This window comes from Eublepharis macularius, chromosome 8, assembly GCF_028583425.1.
Source record: "Eublepharis macularius isolate TG4126 chromosome 8, MPM_Emac_v1.0, whole genome shotgun sequence".
In the NCBI taxonomy this organism is placed as follows: domain Eukaryota; kingdom Metazoa; phylum Chordata; class Lepidosauria; order Squamata; family Eublepharidae; genus Eublepharis; species Eublepharis macularius.
Window position 1 is genome coordinate 24783604 of NC_072797.1, and position 16162 is coordinate 24799765.

At 45.1% G+C, this 16162-nt stretch overlaps 1 protein-coding gene across 4 annotated transcripts in view; it reads right to left on the reverse strand.

Moving 5' to 3' along the window:
• The window catches only part of DAB2 (DAB adaptor protein 2), a 40232-nt gene extending 28264 nt beyond the window's left edge, over positions 1 to 11968 (reverse strand). For all 4 annotated transcript variants that reach the window (XM_054987208.1, XM_054987207.1, XM_054987206.1 and 1 more), the window contains exon 1: positions 11814 to 11968. The gene's annotated coding sequence lies outside the window, so the exon portion shown is untranslated. The remainder of the gene's footprint in view (positions 1 to 11813) is intronic.
• Positions 11969 to 16162: the final 4194 nt, after the last annotated feature.

The following is a 16162-nucleotide window of genomic DNA, read 5'->3' on the forward strand; positions in this document are numbered from 1 at the left end:
GACTGGGAACATCTGGCCAAGCAAGCTTTCACAGACAGGGTGGGAAGCATTCAAGCCTGGGCCACTCAGATCCTCGTTCAGCTATAGCAACACTGTACTAGCTGTCCTAAACTCCTATGAAAGTCTTAACTGGGGCAACTGAAGAAGACCTCTGCTTCCATTCACTAGGAATCCAGGAGTCTGGGTGGCTCCTTTTACCATTCTATGAGTAGCAAAGCCTATTTATGGTTGGAGATAGTCAAGGCTATATTAGATGCTCAGTCTACTAGCGTCTTAAAATGATCCACGGCTTGAGTATAGACCTTGAAATTTATTACCCTGAGTAGTATTAACATGTTGACAGGCCTCCTTATTATGCAGGTTTTACTTCCTCCCTTGTGATCTAAACACAATCAAACCGGCAGGCCAGGCTTACAGTTTAAAACTTATTTCCATGAATTTATAAGGCTGCCGTAGGAGTTCCCCTTCTCCTGGGCCTCAATGTAATTCATAAAGTTCTCAGTGGTAGGAGGAGGTTAAGTGTATTCTTTGGCTCCAAGGTTTTCTTAAAACGTTTCTTTCGCATATTGTTTAGAGAACTTGGTTTTACAAGTTAATCGGATCCATTGTAAACATTACATTTAAAGCATAAGTGCACTGAAGTTTCCTGCTTTAAAAGGAGGACGTGGGGAAAAGACTCATTGGCATATAGTTGGGATTCTGCATTACATTCACTCTTCCCACTATCTCGATATGCATATGCAATTTTGCCAGCTTTCCTATATTCAGACTTTCATTTTACCCCTACTCCCCCTTGGTACGTTCACCTCCACTGGAACATTAAGCCTGTTCTGTCTGCAACAGAACAGAAAACCCAGGTTTGCAGAAATCTCTGGAGCACAAAGAACTCCAAGGCAGGGGGTACATTTTTCCTATCTGAATACATGCACGGATATAAAGGAGGAACGCATGTACATGGCCAAAGCATTACACTGATTGCATTCCACTGGATTAGAATTCATAATATAGCACGCCAACAGTTATGTCAAGCATTTGCAAGACCAGCAGATCTATTGTACGAATACCATCAATAATGTCAGACTGTGCACGGGTCCAGAATGATGTCAAAAGAACACAATTGAGAATCATTCATGAAATATGACACTTCAGGAGTTCAAGTTAGAGAACTGTGGAGGGGGGGGGTCATAATTCATGTGTGAAGACACATTCGCCTCTACAATGTATTTGGCAGGTAGTTATTTCTTGTCTATAGAGGTGCTCAGGGCTTTTTTTCAGGGGGAACAGAGTTCCGGAACCTCTTGAAAATGGTCACATGGCTGATGGCCCCGCCCCCTGATCTCCAGACAGAGGGGAGTTGAGATTGCCCTCTGCACTGCTGAGCAGCACGGAGGGCAATCTAAACTCCCCTCTGTCTGGAGATCAGGGGGCGGGGCCACCAGCCATGTGACCAATTTCACGAGGTTCCAGAGCTCTGTTCCACCGCGTCCTAGCTGAAAAAAAGCCCTGCCATTTAAAGACAGCAAGATCATTCCAACAGCCGTGTTATTTATTTACATCCTCCCCTTTCTGTCCAAAAGAACATCAAAGGTGGCTAACAAATACAAAATCGTTGGCAAGTGAGTAATTAAAAAGAGATAAGTAAGGTTGCAGAGTTTGATATTAGCGTACTGGAAATAAGTAGACAGACTTCTGTGGTTTTAGCTCTATAAAAATACTTTACTACATAACATGGGAAAAGGGTACATTTGGTAAGAAGATAAAAGAATATCTAACTCACTACATCTTGATGGCTAGACTAGGAGCTTAGATAGAAACTTAGAGACTAAACATTGAATACACAAACAGAACTAAGAGCACAGAGAACGGAAAAAGAGCAATAAAACCTTACTATATATGTTGCTAGCTAATTGCCCCCCAATAAACTGGCTCATCCAATAGACAATCCTAGATTCCTTCATTAAGACTAAACACTCCCCTTTCTACGGCAGCGGAAACATTTACTTGAGGCCTAAGTGGTCCTATGCTAACTAGCTATCTGACTAAACAAACAGAACAATTTAACTCTTTCATAACTGAACATAGGACACTTTGCAAAAAAACCAACAAAAATCCTATAATGCAACGTCAAATAATTAACTATGAACTGGCAAAAGGCAGCATCTCTTGGCCGCAGTTCCTTTTCAAAGCATCGGCAGTCCAGGGGTGCTGCTGAGCAGGTGGGAAAACTTCACCTAAATGGCAGTCTCTCAAGCCAAAAGACATTATTGCTCATGAGTGCTTAGATGTGCAGCCAGCCGCAGTTCATTCCACGAAATGACTTGCTGTTCAATTAAAAATTCATACTCCCCCCCCCAAAAACAGAAGCATCCAGAAGCACGAGTCCATTTCCAGGAAAAGTGAAAATCACCTCTATTAATATTTGGGTCCAGTAGTACCTTTAAGACCAACGGCATTTCCAGAGTATGAGCTTTCGAGAGTCAAAACTCTCTTCAGCAGATACCTAGGAAATTTAGTTGGTCTTAAAAGTGCTCCCGGATCCGAATCTTACTCTTCTACTACAGAGCAAAATGGCTACCCCCTGAAACACCTCCATCAGTAACCCAGAGTAGGAAACCTATTGCTGCTTTTGTACCTACCAAGAGGACCTTAAAACTTTGCTATTAAACTCCTCGCCACTGAGATTTAATGTGGCATCCCTGGATTCCTTCTTAATTTTATTTTATTCAAGGCAAGTTAACTAGATTTTAATCCTTACGATGGAGTTTTAGGTCAATCAGATCTATTTAAGATTCTTCTGTGCTTTCCAAACCTTTCTAGGACTGAAAAATATATTTTCTGTGAACTTATTGTTGGTTACTACATAGTTCTTTGTAGAACCTTCCTTTCCATTCCTAAAATGGCATTTTCTTCCTTTGTTACTCATTTGAAAGAACGACCAGCTCCCAAAGGCTATACCAATGCTACAAACATATAGTTGGTTTAGGGAAGCCTTAACATCAACCATTGCTACAGTTACAGGAGGTCTCTCTAATCCTTCTCTATCACCTGTAGAACGACTTCATGGATTTACCAGGAGAGGGGAGGAAAGCCTATTCGAATTGGTCTTGTATAAAAATACTAGTTCTTTCCCATCCTAGAAGGGGGGATGCATCTTGATTATTACACATGTTAATACATCTTGACAAAAAGTCTTCTTGAGGCCAAATTACAGGACATTCATAGAAGCTGAAGAGCTGCCTCACTTTAGGACAGTCACAGAATGCATCTGCCAACTCAACGATGCTGCCCAGAGCAGAAGCCATTGTGCTGTCATCAAGTGGAAGCTCAGCATGTACTTGGATGTCACACTATTCTGTAAACTAAAGCTGAGCAGAGCAACTGGGAGAAGATGCTCATTACAAAAAAATCACGGCCTCAGGTTGTTCACACCGGATGTTGCGAGACAAGAGGACCTAACTAGAGTTGCCAACCTCCAGGTGATGAGAACTTCCAGAATGGCAACTGATCTCCGGACTACAGACTCAGTGACCAGTTCTCCTGGACAAAATGGCTGCTTTAGAGGGTGGACTCTATGACATTATACCCCACTGAGGTACATCCCGAAACTCCACCTTTTTCAGGCTCCACCCCGCAAATCATCAGGAATTTCCCAACAGAGTTTGCAGTCCTACACCTAACTGCAAGTATAATTTGCTGGCAATAGTTCAGTTCAGTTTTCACAGTGTCTTGTGAGAAGAACTAGCCGACTATAGACAGGAGAGCAGTTCTTACTGGCGTTCCAACACACCACAGGCTCCTCCTCCTTCCATGATGCTGTGCCAGGTTAGAGAGTGTCAGAGGTTATCAGCGTGTGCATCCCTGCACATGCCACTAAACATGCATACTCATCTCAAGAGGGAGGGTACCCAAGTCTCCCTCCTAGGATAAAGGCTATTTTAGCCATCCCTTATTTTATTACTCAATGGCAGTCTGAACTGCTGATCCAGCAGGAAACACACGTTCACTGCCAATAAGCTGTCCTTAGCTGGCTCCAGGGTATTTAGTAGTGGGAGGTACTTCAACTCCTGTTAATGGCCGGTTACCATTTAACACAAAGACCTGCTACAAGGGGCCACCCTCACTTCCTTCCCCAGTATGATTCCTGGGGCCTACAATACTGTTCATGTGCTAGTTCCCAGAAAGTAGCCCCAGTCAGCCCAGTATGAAGCTTGGGCTCTTACAAACTCAGCACAGGGAGAAAGCAAGCTAAACTGGGTTGCATTGTATTTGCATATGGCATTGACGCAGTTAGCTACTTAAAACCTGCATTTCTGGTGACCGACCAGACACTGCAGTTGAACAAGACATTATAGGTCACTCGATCCACAATAAGGGACAAGAGTGTGGACCAGGATAGCCCATCTATGAACTCCCTAGGTAGAATAGGCAAGCCACACGTAGTCTATCCATTCATCTTATATCCTAAGAGCCAAGTGGCCCTGATCTGAGGATTCTTAAAATTCAGAGACTGAAGCCATGAACGGACAAGACAGACCTTTCTACACACCTGAAAAAATGCCCCAGGTTTGCAGAAAAATCTGAAATGTTAAAAAGCCCCAAATGATAAAAGGAGCACCTGTAGCTTTCAACTACGTGCCCTCGGTGGCTGTTGCTAGGTAACAATAAGAGTTTAGCCAGTATTCCAGGCTTAGTTTCTGTCAGGAAAAGACAGAAGGAGAGGGCAGGGTCCTTTCTAGGGCTGTTTTGACCTTTAAGGGAGGATTCAAACTGTCATGGGCCAGAAACAACCATTGAGTGACTTGATACCACTCAACTTGCATGACTCACCCGGGTCTGGCTGCTTGCTACTGTTCAACAGTAGCTCCTCCACTCAAGTCAGTGTAGTGTAGCGGTAAGAGTTTTAGATTAGGATGTGGGAGACCCAAGTTTGAATGACCATTCTGCTGTGGGTGCTCACTGGGTGACCTTGGGCCAGTCATACACACTCAGCCTAACATACCTCTCAGGTTTGTTGTGAGGATAATATGAGGCAAAGAGAATGATGTAAGCTGTATACAAAGGAAGTAAATTAAGAAATATAGGTGAAGATTGGGGGGATAAAAGGTAAACTGTTTAGGGGGTTTGAAGGAGAGAAGGTCATAGGAAAAGATGAGCGTATAGAGGCAAAGAGGAAATAGTGTGGGGAAGGGAATACAGGGGAAGTGTACCTCCCCCCCCCCCCAAGTCCTTGCAGGTTGCCCACTATGCAACTGGGACTCGGTCAGCTGGCACCATACAACTGGGCCTTAGGGGAGAGGCTGCCGGGGTGTGGGGGGGGGGAAGAAGAGAGAAGGAACCAAGAAAAGAAGAGATGCTACGGAAGGGGGCAATAAAGGAAAAGAAGCCATGGTGAGGGAGGGGAAAATGAGTCCCCCTCCCAAAGTCCTTGAGTGTTCACCTTTGTAGAGATAGATTTGGGTGCAGTAGCTACTGGACCCAAATCTTGCTCTTCTATTACATACTAACATGGCTATCTGAAACTATTTCTTACGAGACTGTTTTAGGTAGGAGAAGCAGTTTCTGCACTTTCTACATTTTGCTTTTTTACTGGCTTTTTTGCTTCATAATGGTGACGGCTTCATTTTTACCAGGTTGAGATTAAATACCCCAATGTCTGTTTCACATTGCTGTTCCCACCACCACCACCACCGAACAGGTAACAATGCTTTGAATCTGTTTATTGCCTTGATATGAGCCATGCCAAATATTTTATTCAAACTTGCTTTAAACAAAAAAAACAAAACAAAGAGCATCTTGTCTTGAGTGGCTTTGTCTCAGTACCCCCTTTATTTTATGGACAGGATGACATACGAAGCTATACCACTGCCTCAGGCCACTGGTCCACCAATAGTGAGTGCTGTCTGCTCAGACTGAAAGCAGCTAGCTCCCCAGGGTCTAATGTAGACATCTACCACCTGAGCCTTTAGCTGAAGGTGCCAGGGATAGAACCTGAGACATTTTGCATGCCAAGCAGATGCTCAACCTCTGAGCCACGGCCCCTGGCTCAGAACTTTTTGCTTCAAGAACATTTCACTCTTTGTAGGAGCCCCTGACATCATCACTAGAGTGAAACGTCCCATAACAGACTGACTTTTCCAAAGCCCAGGCCATGCAGAAGAATGGTTTCCAGGCAGGCAATCACTCTTCCTTCCTTTAGGAGCCCCTCTTGCCAGCCAAGTCTATTTCAGCAGTTAAGTGGGATGCTTATTAAGAAAGGCCCAAGACCATTAACTTTACTACAGCAGATCTGTCAAATACCTCAGCTTTTGATTCATAAACATGTTGAAGAACTCTAATGCCTTTAGTTCCTTCTTCTACCTACTGAAAACTGCTACACTACTAGAGTTGACCGCCCACAAGAGCCCCTACCTGAGCAGACAATCCCAAACTAGATGAACCAAGGGTCTGACTTGATAAAACAGCTTCATGATACGTTTTCCAACACAGGCAACTTGAGATTCTGCTGAAAGAAACTCTTTACCTTAAAGTTTCTTTCACAAATGTAGTACAGCCAATATTCCCCTACATGTAGAATAACTAGGGCTTGCTTGCAGAGCTACGCTCTCCCCTGGAAGAGGAAGACACTAACAGAGAACCAGCTTGGTGTAGTGGTTAAAAGCGGCAGAACTCTAATCTGGAAAGCCGGGTTTGATTCCCCACTCCTCTGCTTGAAGCCAGCTGGGTGACTTTGGATCAGTCACAACTCTCTGAGCTCCCTCAGCTCCACCCACTTCACAGGGTGTTTTGTTGTGGGGATAATAACATACTGTGTAAACCACTCTGAGTGGGTGTTAAGTTGTCCTGAAGGATGATATATAAATGCAATGTTCTTGTTATTATTATTATTATTAAGATTGTGCACCTCTCTTTGCCAGAGGCAGCAGCATGTGTGGGAAGAACTACATTAAGTACAGATAAGTGCCGCACCACTGTTGATATGAGCCATGCCAGAAGCCGCATGGCTTTCCATCTGGGCTAAATAAAAAGTAATGTTAAGCATTTTGCAATAGGGCCATTAATTGGTTATTTTCTTCCCAATGGGGATGCAAAGCAGCTTAAAAACTGTTCTCCCCTCCTCCATTTTGTCTCAACTATCCCCTTGCAAGGGAGGTTAGGCTGGGAGAGTGGCTAGCCCAAAGCCTCCCAGTATGGGGGCCGATAGCCGGGAGAAATGACGATATCTCTTTAAGAGACTGAATGTGTAGAAATGGTCAGCTGAAGCTTTTAATGACATGGCAGTAAAACCTAATTGAGCTTCTATTAAGGGCCTGTCATTTTTCCCCCTCCAGGTTGTTAGCAATCTCTCTTCCATGCCTGAGTGGGATTTATACCTGGGACTCCAAGATACTAGTTCAACATTAGCCTCCACACTGGCTCCATTGTAACAGCTGCTTCCAATTGCCAAGTTACTTATAAGTAAACCGGAAATGCTCTTACAGGTAAAGGCCTCTTGGCGACCTGCTCCTAGTCCAGGACCCGTCTTCACGACCAAATCTCTATGCCTTTGTAGAAGCACAGCATTCTTTACGTCACCTGACGGATTGCCTATTTGTGCAAGAATGCTATGACAGCACAGTTGGAAATAACTGGGTAACTTATCCAGCTCTGTGCAGCTGGGAGTGGTACATCTAGTGGCAGAGAGTTCATCAGAAGGCCACCCTGTCTAAGATCAACAAAGCTACTCAACAGAATAAAGAATTCAAGAGCCAGAGGACTCAGCCTGTTTCATGTTAAAGGTTTCGCAAGCAGCTGCTAATCCTCAGCGTAGGTTTTGGGCCTGCCATTCTCCACCCCACAGGTCAGGAATATTCTGAATATCACTCTAAGAGCTACTACAAAGAATATTTATTCTAGTACCCCCAGAATTACGGCAGAAAGGCCTCATCTGAAGCAGAACAGGACCAGAAGATTTGGGGGGCATAACATTTCGAGAGTCAAAGCTTGCTTCTTCGGATATCTGAGGAAGGGAGCGTGGACTCTCAAAGCTTAAGCTCTGAAAATCTTGTCGGTCTCTAAGGTGCCACTGGACTCAAATCCTGCAGTTCTACTGCAGACCAACCCAGGTACCTGCCTGAAACTATGTCTTGTAGAATTGACAGTCTGCTTTTCATCACACCTTTGAACAAATTCCTTCTACCAGTCACCTTACAAGATAATGCACGGGTTAGAGAAGGTAGAGAAAGATGTGTTTTTCTCCCTTTCTCACAATACAAGAACTCATGGGCACTCTATGAAATTATTGAGCAGTCGGGTTAGAACAGATAGAAGAAAATACTACTTTACACAAAGGGTGATAAACACATGGAATTCGTTGCCACAGGAGGTGGTGGCAGCTACAAGCATTGCCAGCTTCAAGAGGGGACTGGACAAATATATGGAGCAAAGGTCCATCAGTGGCTATTAGCCACAGGAGATAGATGGTATTCTCTTTGTGGGGAGGTGGTGCTCTGTTGTCTTGGTGCTGGAAGGAAGGCAGTGGGAGGGCTTCTGGTGTCCTGGCCTCACTGACAGTCCTTTAGATGGCACTGGATTTCTAGCCACTGTGTGTGACAGAATGTTGGACTGGATGGACCACTGGCCTGATCCAACATGGCTTTGCTTATGTTCTTATGTTCTTATCCGGATTAAGAATTTAGGCCTTTGAACTATACCAGTACTGTGTTAACAATCTAGCAGCTCTAGAGGACTCACCTCATTCTTCTGACAAGCTGTCTCACTTAAGTACTGCACATGTATTTTGATTTTATACCCTGTTTTTCCACCTGACGGAACTTACAACTTTTTGCTCCCCATTTTAATTATACTTACTGTATTTACTTCATTTACATCCTGCCTTTCGCTCCAGTGGAGGACCCAAAGCAGCTTACATCATTCCCTTCTCTTCAATTTTATCCTCACAACAACCCTGTAAGGTAGGTTAGATTGACAGTGTGTGACTGCCATGGAAGCTTGCCTGGTGACCTTGGGCCTGTTGGGAGATCCATTTTTAAATCCTAAGTACTAGTCCAATACTAACCACTATAACACACTGGGATTATTTATCCTCATAACCAGCACCCTGTGAGGTAGGCTACACAGAGAGTAACTGGCCGGAGAGAACTTCCATGTTGAAGTGGGGATTCAAACTTGGCCCTCCAAGATCCTCGGAGGATACTCTAACCATGATGGCTTTGGGAGTAACACAACCTTGTCCTCCAAGAAAATCAAAACTTGAGCTTCTCTATCGGTGAACGTCTAGCTGGAAGTCTGTACCTGTTGAAGTTCTACCTGTGGTAATTTTCTAAAAGTGAGAGGCAAAGACACTTCCGGAGAGCTACCCAATGCTACTCCTGGCTTTGCTTTTGCCAAGTCAGCTGCTGCGGGATTACTCTTCCATTCAGACTGTCAGCAAGCCAGAACACAGCAAGAAGCGCTTGGCCAATTACAGGTTACACTAGAAGTAGAAAATGAAGTCATCTCCACCGTCCCCCATGGTGCCTACTTCAGATCTTTTTTATTCTATTAACACGAGTCATCTTCATGACGCCTAGCTACTATGTGTCCCTTGCTTACAAATTCTTGACTTAAGTGCCAGTCACTCATACCTCAGCTTTTCACAATTCTACACTTGCCAAGTGGCTTCCATTTCAGGGGAACATTTACTTCTCCCCTACTGCTTCGCTTCATCCGGTTTCATCAGGAGAAGACCTCGTTTTTAATTAAACAGATTTCTTACGAGTTCGATAGTCCTCAGAAACCATTTGTTGACTTTCTATAGGGCCCATAAACATTGAGTGAAACATTAGAGTTAAGTACTTGCACTCCTGTGACTTTAAGAATCAGCTAAAGTGTTTTCTTGCCACTTAGCAGCACCAGGCTAGGAAAAAGCTTTACCTGCTCTTAAAGTCTCAGAATACTGGCAGTAAGAAAGGTAGCAGCAACCCTATAACGTCCCTAAAAAAGAGCTCACCTCACCGGACAGTATTCATCCTACGCCTTCCAGATAGCTTGCAGATACCCTTTCCGAGCCTTAAACAAATACCTTCCCAGAAACTAGTGACCTTAGTTCTTGCACGAGGATCATTAGCGCACAGCTTCCAGAGCCATGAGTAACAGTTAATGTTTTACCCTTTAAGAAGCAGTCGGCAGCCAACAGAGCTGGGAGAAGAAAGGGGACAGACTCAGAAGTTAATTAAGGACTGTCAAACCACCCAGCAAGCAAAGAAGTCTTAAGATGTTCCAAAACCTCTACAGCTAGTCACACACTGAACAGTAAATCCCATTCAGCCAGCACCCCCCACCCCAGAATGACAGTTTACTACTGCCTGCTCACTTAAGTGTGCCACTGTTTATTTTCACTCCTGCAAGGAGGAGGTTGCAATAATGATTTACACCTGGGAGGAAGTTCTGCTCCAGGCAAAACCACAGTAGCTAGATACTACAAGGACAGAGCTTCAAGTTGGGCTCACCATATCCATTCGACAGCAAGAGCTGGAGACGCCAATTTCCATTTAGTTAGTATTTGGTGCATTTTTAACCCACCCTTCTTTCAAGGAGCTCAGGGTGGACACACATAGTATGGGTCTTTGTTTGAAGCTCACAACTACTATGTGAGGGAGGTCAGGTTGAATGACTGGCACGAGGCAACTCCAGTTATATACATACCTCACCTTTCCCCCCAAGGAGAGGGGGACCCAAAGTAGCTCACTTTGTTTTCCTCGCCTCTATTTTATCCTAACAACAACCCTGCCAGGTAGCTTAAGCTGAATGTATGTGATGCCCCATGATTGTCCAGAAAGCTTCTATGTTGTAGAAGAAATCCAAACCTGGAGCATTCTAGTCTGACACTTTTACCATGCTGTTCTTAATGCCATCACCACATTAGGTGTCTAGTCCTAATATTAATTAAATCATTTTAATTAATTGCTGCCCTTAACAGGACCAGACCTTTAGTGAAGCCATTTCTATAAGGGGAAAGATTTATCATCTGTGTATATAAATTGTGTCTGCCTTACTCGTCTCCCCACCTCCATTATGGAAGTCTTGTTTATTTTCCCTTCAGCTTCTCAAGCTTCCACCACGGAGAACTAGAATTTAGGGGGTTTTGGGGGGGGGGCGGGTTGTCCATCTCGTTTTTGTTTTAACTCAGACATCTTCCCCCAGGCCAAGTTTTCTACACTGCCAATACGCACAGCATCTTCTTTACAACTGCCACTTAATACACCCTCCCCATTCACCCACTCATTTCTCCCCCATCACCCAAGGTGGAATGTGTTGCTGGACTCCTTTTGGCAAAAAAGGGAATTTTTAAAGTAAAGGCGGAGGGATTGTAGATCTTTATAATTCATGTCAGCCAAGTGAGACCATTCCTCGGCATTAGAAGGTGAAAGGTAGGAGCTTTTGGACAGGGGGAAAAAAAGACTTGGCAAATCAAGCAGCTTATTCGCGAACGTTTCGTGTGGGTCTGCAGTTATTCACGAAAGAAGACCTCTCCGCTGGGGAGCCGGAGCTGGAAACCGCACTGCTCGAGAATAAGAGCCTCGGCAAGTCTTTTCCGAAGAGGAAACTAGCCCCAGATGCCCACAATCGGGCGATGGGATTCATCGACGCGCGTCCACCCGCCTCCTAGCCGGCCCCCGAGAGGCTGCGGGGGAGAGCCACGCGAAGCGCTTAATCCGATTCATTCTGGAACGCCGCCGGTGCCAATTTACGGCTCGCGGCGCTGGAACGCCGGGCCGGCAGCCGAAAACCCCGCCTGGCCGCCCGCCTCTCTCGCCCCGTCCCCGGCGACCTACCCGACTAGACCCGCGCCGCTTCGTGCATGATCCTTCCACGACTGCAGCCGGCGAATGAGCGGAGCCCGTCGGCCCGGTTAAATATTCCGTCGCGCTCGACCCTTCGGCCGAGCGAGCCACTCACAGCGCGGGAGATGGTTTTAATCAGCTGCTGGCAGCTGAGCGCAGCCCAGGAATGCGCCGCGCTGTTTTTGCTGCCTCGGCTCGGGCGACTCCCCCTCAACGTGCCTTGCGCTCCAAACTTAACTCCTTCCGCCCCGGCAGGGCTGCTCAGAGGCGCGCTCGCTGCGCTAGCCTCAGCCCCCGAAGCAAAAGCGAAGCAGGACGGGAGGGCGTTAAGGTACAGCCAAGGAGTACGGTTGCCAGCCTCCAGGTACGGCCTGGCGATCCCCGGAATTACAACCGATTTCTTGGTAGAGCAAAATGGGTAGCCGTGTTAGTCTGTCGGTAGCAGCAGAAAAGCGCGAGTCCAGTAGCGCCTGTAAGAGTTAACCAAATATGGCTGCTTCCACACACATTGGATAATGCAATTTCGATGCACTTTAGTGATTGTTTGCAACTGGATTTTCCTGTGTTTCACAGGAAAATCCAGTTGCAAATAAATCACTAATTTTTATTTTATTTATGTCATTTATAATTTTGTTTATTTATGTCATTTATGTCAGCCTTTCTCACCGAGTCTCAATGCGGATTACACAGTGTGAGATTAGTACAGTCAGTTTCAAGGACATTTCCATAAACAATGTCATAGGGTAAGTAAACACAATTTGCATTATCTCTCATGTGCGGAAGCAACCTATGTGGTAGGGTATGAGCTTTCTCGAGTCAGTGAGCTGTGACTCATACCCTATCACAAATTTTGTTAGTCTTATGGGTGCTACTGGATGCTTGCTCTTTTCTGCTGATCTCCTGTTGACAGAGATTTATTATTTATTTGTGTTATTTGTAATCTGCCTTTCCCATGGAGACTCCAGGCGGATTACGTAGTGCAAGTCAGTACAGTCGTTTTCAGAGACATTTAAATATACAAGTAATAGAGTAAATACATGCAGATTTGCAAAGACTTAAACCCAGCAGAAATCCAATACAGAGTTGATGAAATGCTGAAATAGAATATTTGTAATTCTAAGATTGACATTTAACATACTAAATGGCACAGGATCTTACTTAACTGCAGTAGTAATAAAGTCTATAGTCACTCCCTATCCCTTTACTGATATCACTTCCCCTGGAGAAAATGGCTGCTTTAAAGGGTGGTGTCTATGGCATTATACCCCACTTGAGGTCCTTTCCCTCCCAAACCATGGCCTCTTAAAGCTCCGTCCTCAGATTTCCAGGAATTTCCTACCCAAGAGTTGGCAAGTCTAAGAGGAAGGGTTCCTCCCCCACCCAGTTTTGAATGAGGGAAGAGGCACAGCAGCCTTTTCTCGGTCCTCCGAAGCTATCGGCATGGGGGAGGGAATGCACAGTTTCATGGATTTTCCATGGCTCTGAGGGCGTGGGTTATTTTTGGTTTTGTGATTGGGGCCCTAATAATTTATTTCTCCTCAGGTGTTTTGCCTTTATTTTAAAAAATGATATACTGCACACTCTCTTAGGACCACACCCCACTGAATAACCTGAGACCTACTTCCAAGTCGTTCTGCTTAGGCTTGCTCTCAAGGTGCTCCATGGTTCTCAATTCACTGGAATTTCCTTACTGATTGGGTTAAAGATTGTGGTCCAGGCTGCAGCTATGACCTTGGAGGGCAAGGTGCATAGAATTGTTTGTACATTTTGTATCTCGCATTCCCCCTATGGCACATGGTGGCTGCCTGCAATCTACTCTCCATTAAAAGCTCTTGGGAATAAAGTGGTACTCTTAACACATGGCTGCTGGGGAAGGCCCATGGTTCAGTTGCCCTGCATCTGCTTGGCATGCAGAAGGTCCCAGGTTCAATCCCAGTCATCTCCAGTTAAAAAAGACCAGGTAGAAGGTGATGTGAAAGACCTCTACCAGAGAGCCTGGAGAGTTGCTGCAATCTGAGTAGGCGATACTGATCTTGATGGACCAAGGGTTTTATTCAACAGTATAAGGTGGCTTCATGTATACCAGCCTTCCTAGGCAACTCCCCTCACTTTCTTGGAAAGCCCATTCCATAGAGTGGGTATAAAAGCAACAGCAGGCAGGCCACCCTTTAGAAGGCAACAATAAAAAAGTAGCAATCTGAAGACCACAGAGATGGTCATTTGGATATGTGGGTCCTAGGATTTGAGGTGTTTTTAAAGGTCAGACCCAGCACTGTTAAACTGAACTCTGAAATAAACGGGCATCCGTGACCCAATGACTAGCCTTGACAACCATTGGGCTGCCACATTCTGAACCAGCTGCAAGTTCCAGGTTGTCTTCAAGGGCAGCCCAATGTAGAAAACATGGCAGTAGTCTGTCCGCTAGATTACAAAAGGATGGATTAACGTGGCTGAGTCTTGGAAGAGAGAGAGAGATGGCATGCCAGATGCATTTGACAGAAAGCCATCTTTGCTGCCCGATCAATCTTCAGATAGTAAGGTTGGGTTCATGTGAACCCCCAAGCTGTTCACTTGCTCTTTTAAATGCCAGCTCCACCCGTCCACCACCTGTGGAACCAAATTTCCCCAAGCATCTGCCTTCCCGAGCAACTTCATCATTGTTTTGTCTGGATCCAGCTTTGGCTTGCTCTGCTGGCTTAAAAACATTGGTTCCGTTCAAATGCATCTGGAGAGTTAGATAATGAAAGGCAGAGCTCAGTATCATCCTCTTATTGATGATACCCAATTCCAAAGCTATAGATGATCTCATTCAGTGGCCTCATATAAATATTAAGGGCATAGATGATAAAACAGAACCTCGAGGCACCCCATAAGACAGGGCCCATCTCATGGATTCTGCTTTCCTGGTGTGTCTGCTCAGGCAAAATAGATTGAAACCACCGAAGAGCCACTTCTGACACCAACTCCATGTTCCAGCCATTGAACAAGAATAGAGTGGCCTACTGTGACTAAGGCCACAGAAAGGTCTCACAGAATCAACAAGGTGGACTGACCCTCGTCTTGCTTTAAACGGAGATCATCCACTAGTACAACCAATGCCATCTCGGGTCCAAGCCCAAGGCAAATGTGTCATCAAAGAACCCCTGGACTTGCTTCGACACTGCATTGTCACTTCCTAAAAAAAGCAAATTAATGGATGTTTTACACTCAGCACCCTCTTTTTCATTTTAATCTGCAGGCAGCACATCCTATTTTCTACTTCAAGACTACAACTGCAGACTTTGTGCTTTGCCACTGTGGCTTGGAACGACTTTTCCGCACCCCCAACATTTTAAATTTTATTTTGTATGAGATACCCAGCCTCTTCAAGAGATCTAGCGAACCCCAAAGCTTGCACACTGTTTTGTGATGTTTAGGTTAGTCCTAATTAAAGGGATTACCCAGATTGTGATTTTGGAATTTAATTGCTGACCAATGATTTACTGGCACCTGATGAGTTCAATGCAATTTATTCCTGAGCAAGTTTACTTAGGATTGCAGCACTGAACTCAGTAAGGGTGACTTCCAAGTAAACATACATAGGAACAGGTAATTAGCTGGACTTCTATCAGGTGAACAGAGTTTAAAGCTAACCTTTTGAACTGTGGTAGATAAAGCATCATGTCTAAATGACAGATGCTATAACAATCCTATCCTGAAAAGGAACTGAATTTTCTGCTTTGGGAATAGCTTTTTAAGGTTGCAAACAGGGAGTCCCTGGAACATACACACTTTGGCCTGGAATGCAATCTCTGCCCACGTTATTTATGCTGACTGCATTGCCGAACTCCCGACCTCAAGCGATCCGCCGGCCTCAGCCTCCCGTGCTTAGACTGGGATTACAGGCGCGCGCCACCGCGCCCAGCTCCCTTGCAATCTTGAACACTTGAAACTGAACCAGACTGTTGGCTTTTCAAGATCAGTATTGTCTACTTTGACTAGCAGCAGCTCTCCAGGGTCACAGGCAGAGGTCTTTCACATTACCTGCTACCTGGGCCTTTTAACTGGAGATGTCAGGGATTGAACCTGGAACCTTCTGTATGCCAGGCAGATGCTCTACCACTCAACCACAGCTGTTCTCCCTCTATGTTTTCTCTCCCCTCTCCAATAACTTAGTGTGAGAGATAGATGCTGCGTTCATTTTATAGCTGTGAGCGACTGAGGTTTTTCTGAGGTCCTCAAAGTAGCTCAGTCCCCATGTTCAAGCCCAGTTCTCAACATGTAGAGCATGTTCCCCCTCCCTCTTAGTCCTTAAATCTTTGTAAGATCACCTATTTGCATGTACTATTTTTGATTGCTCA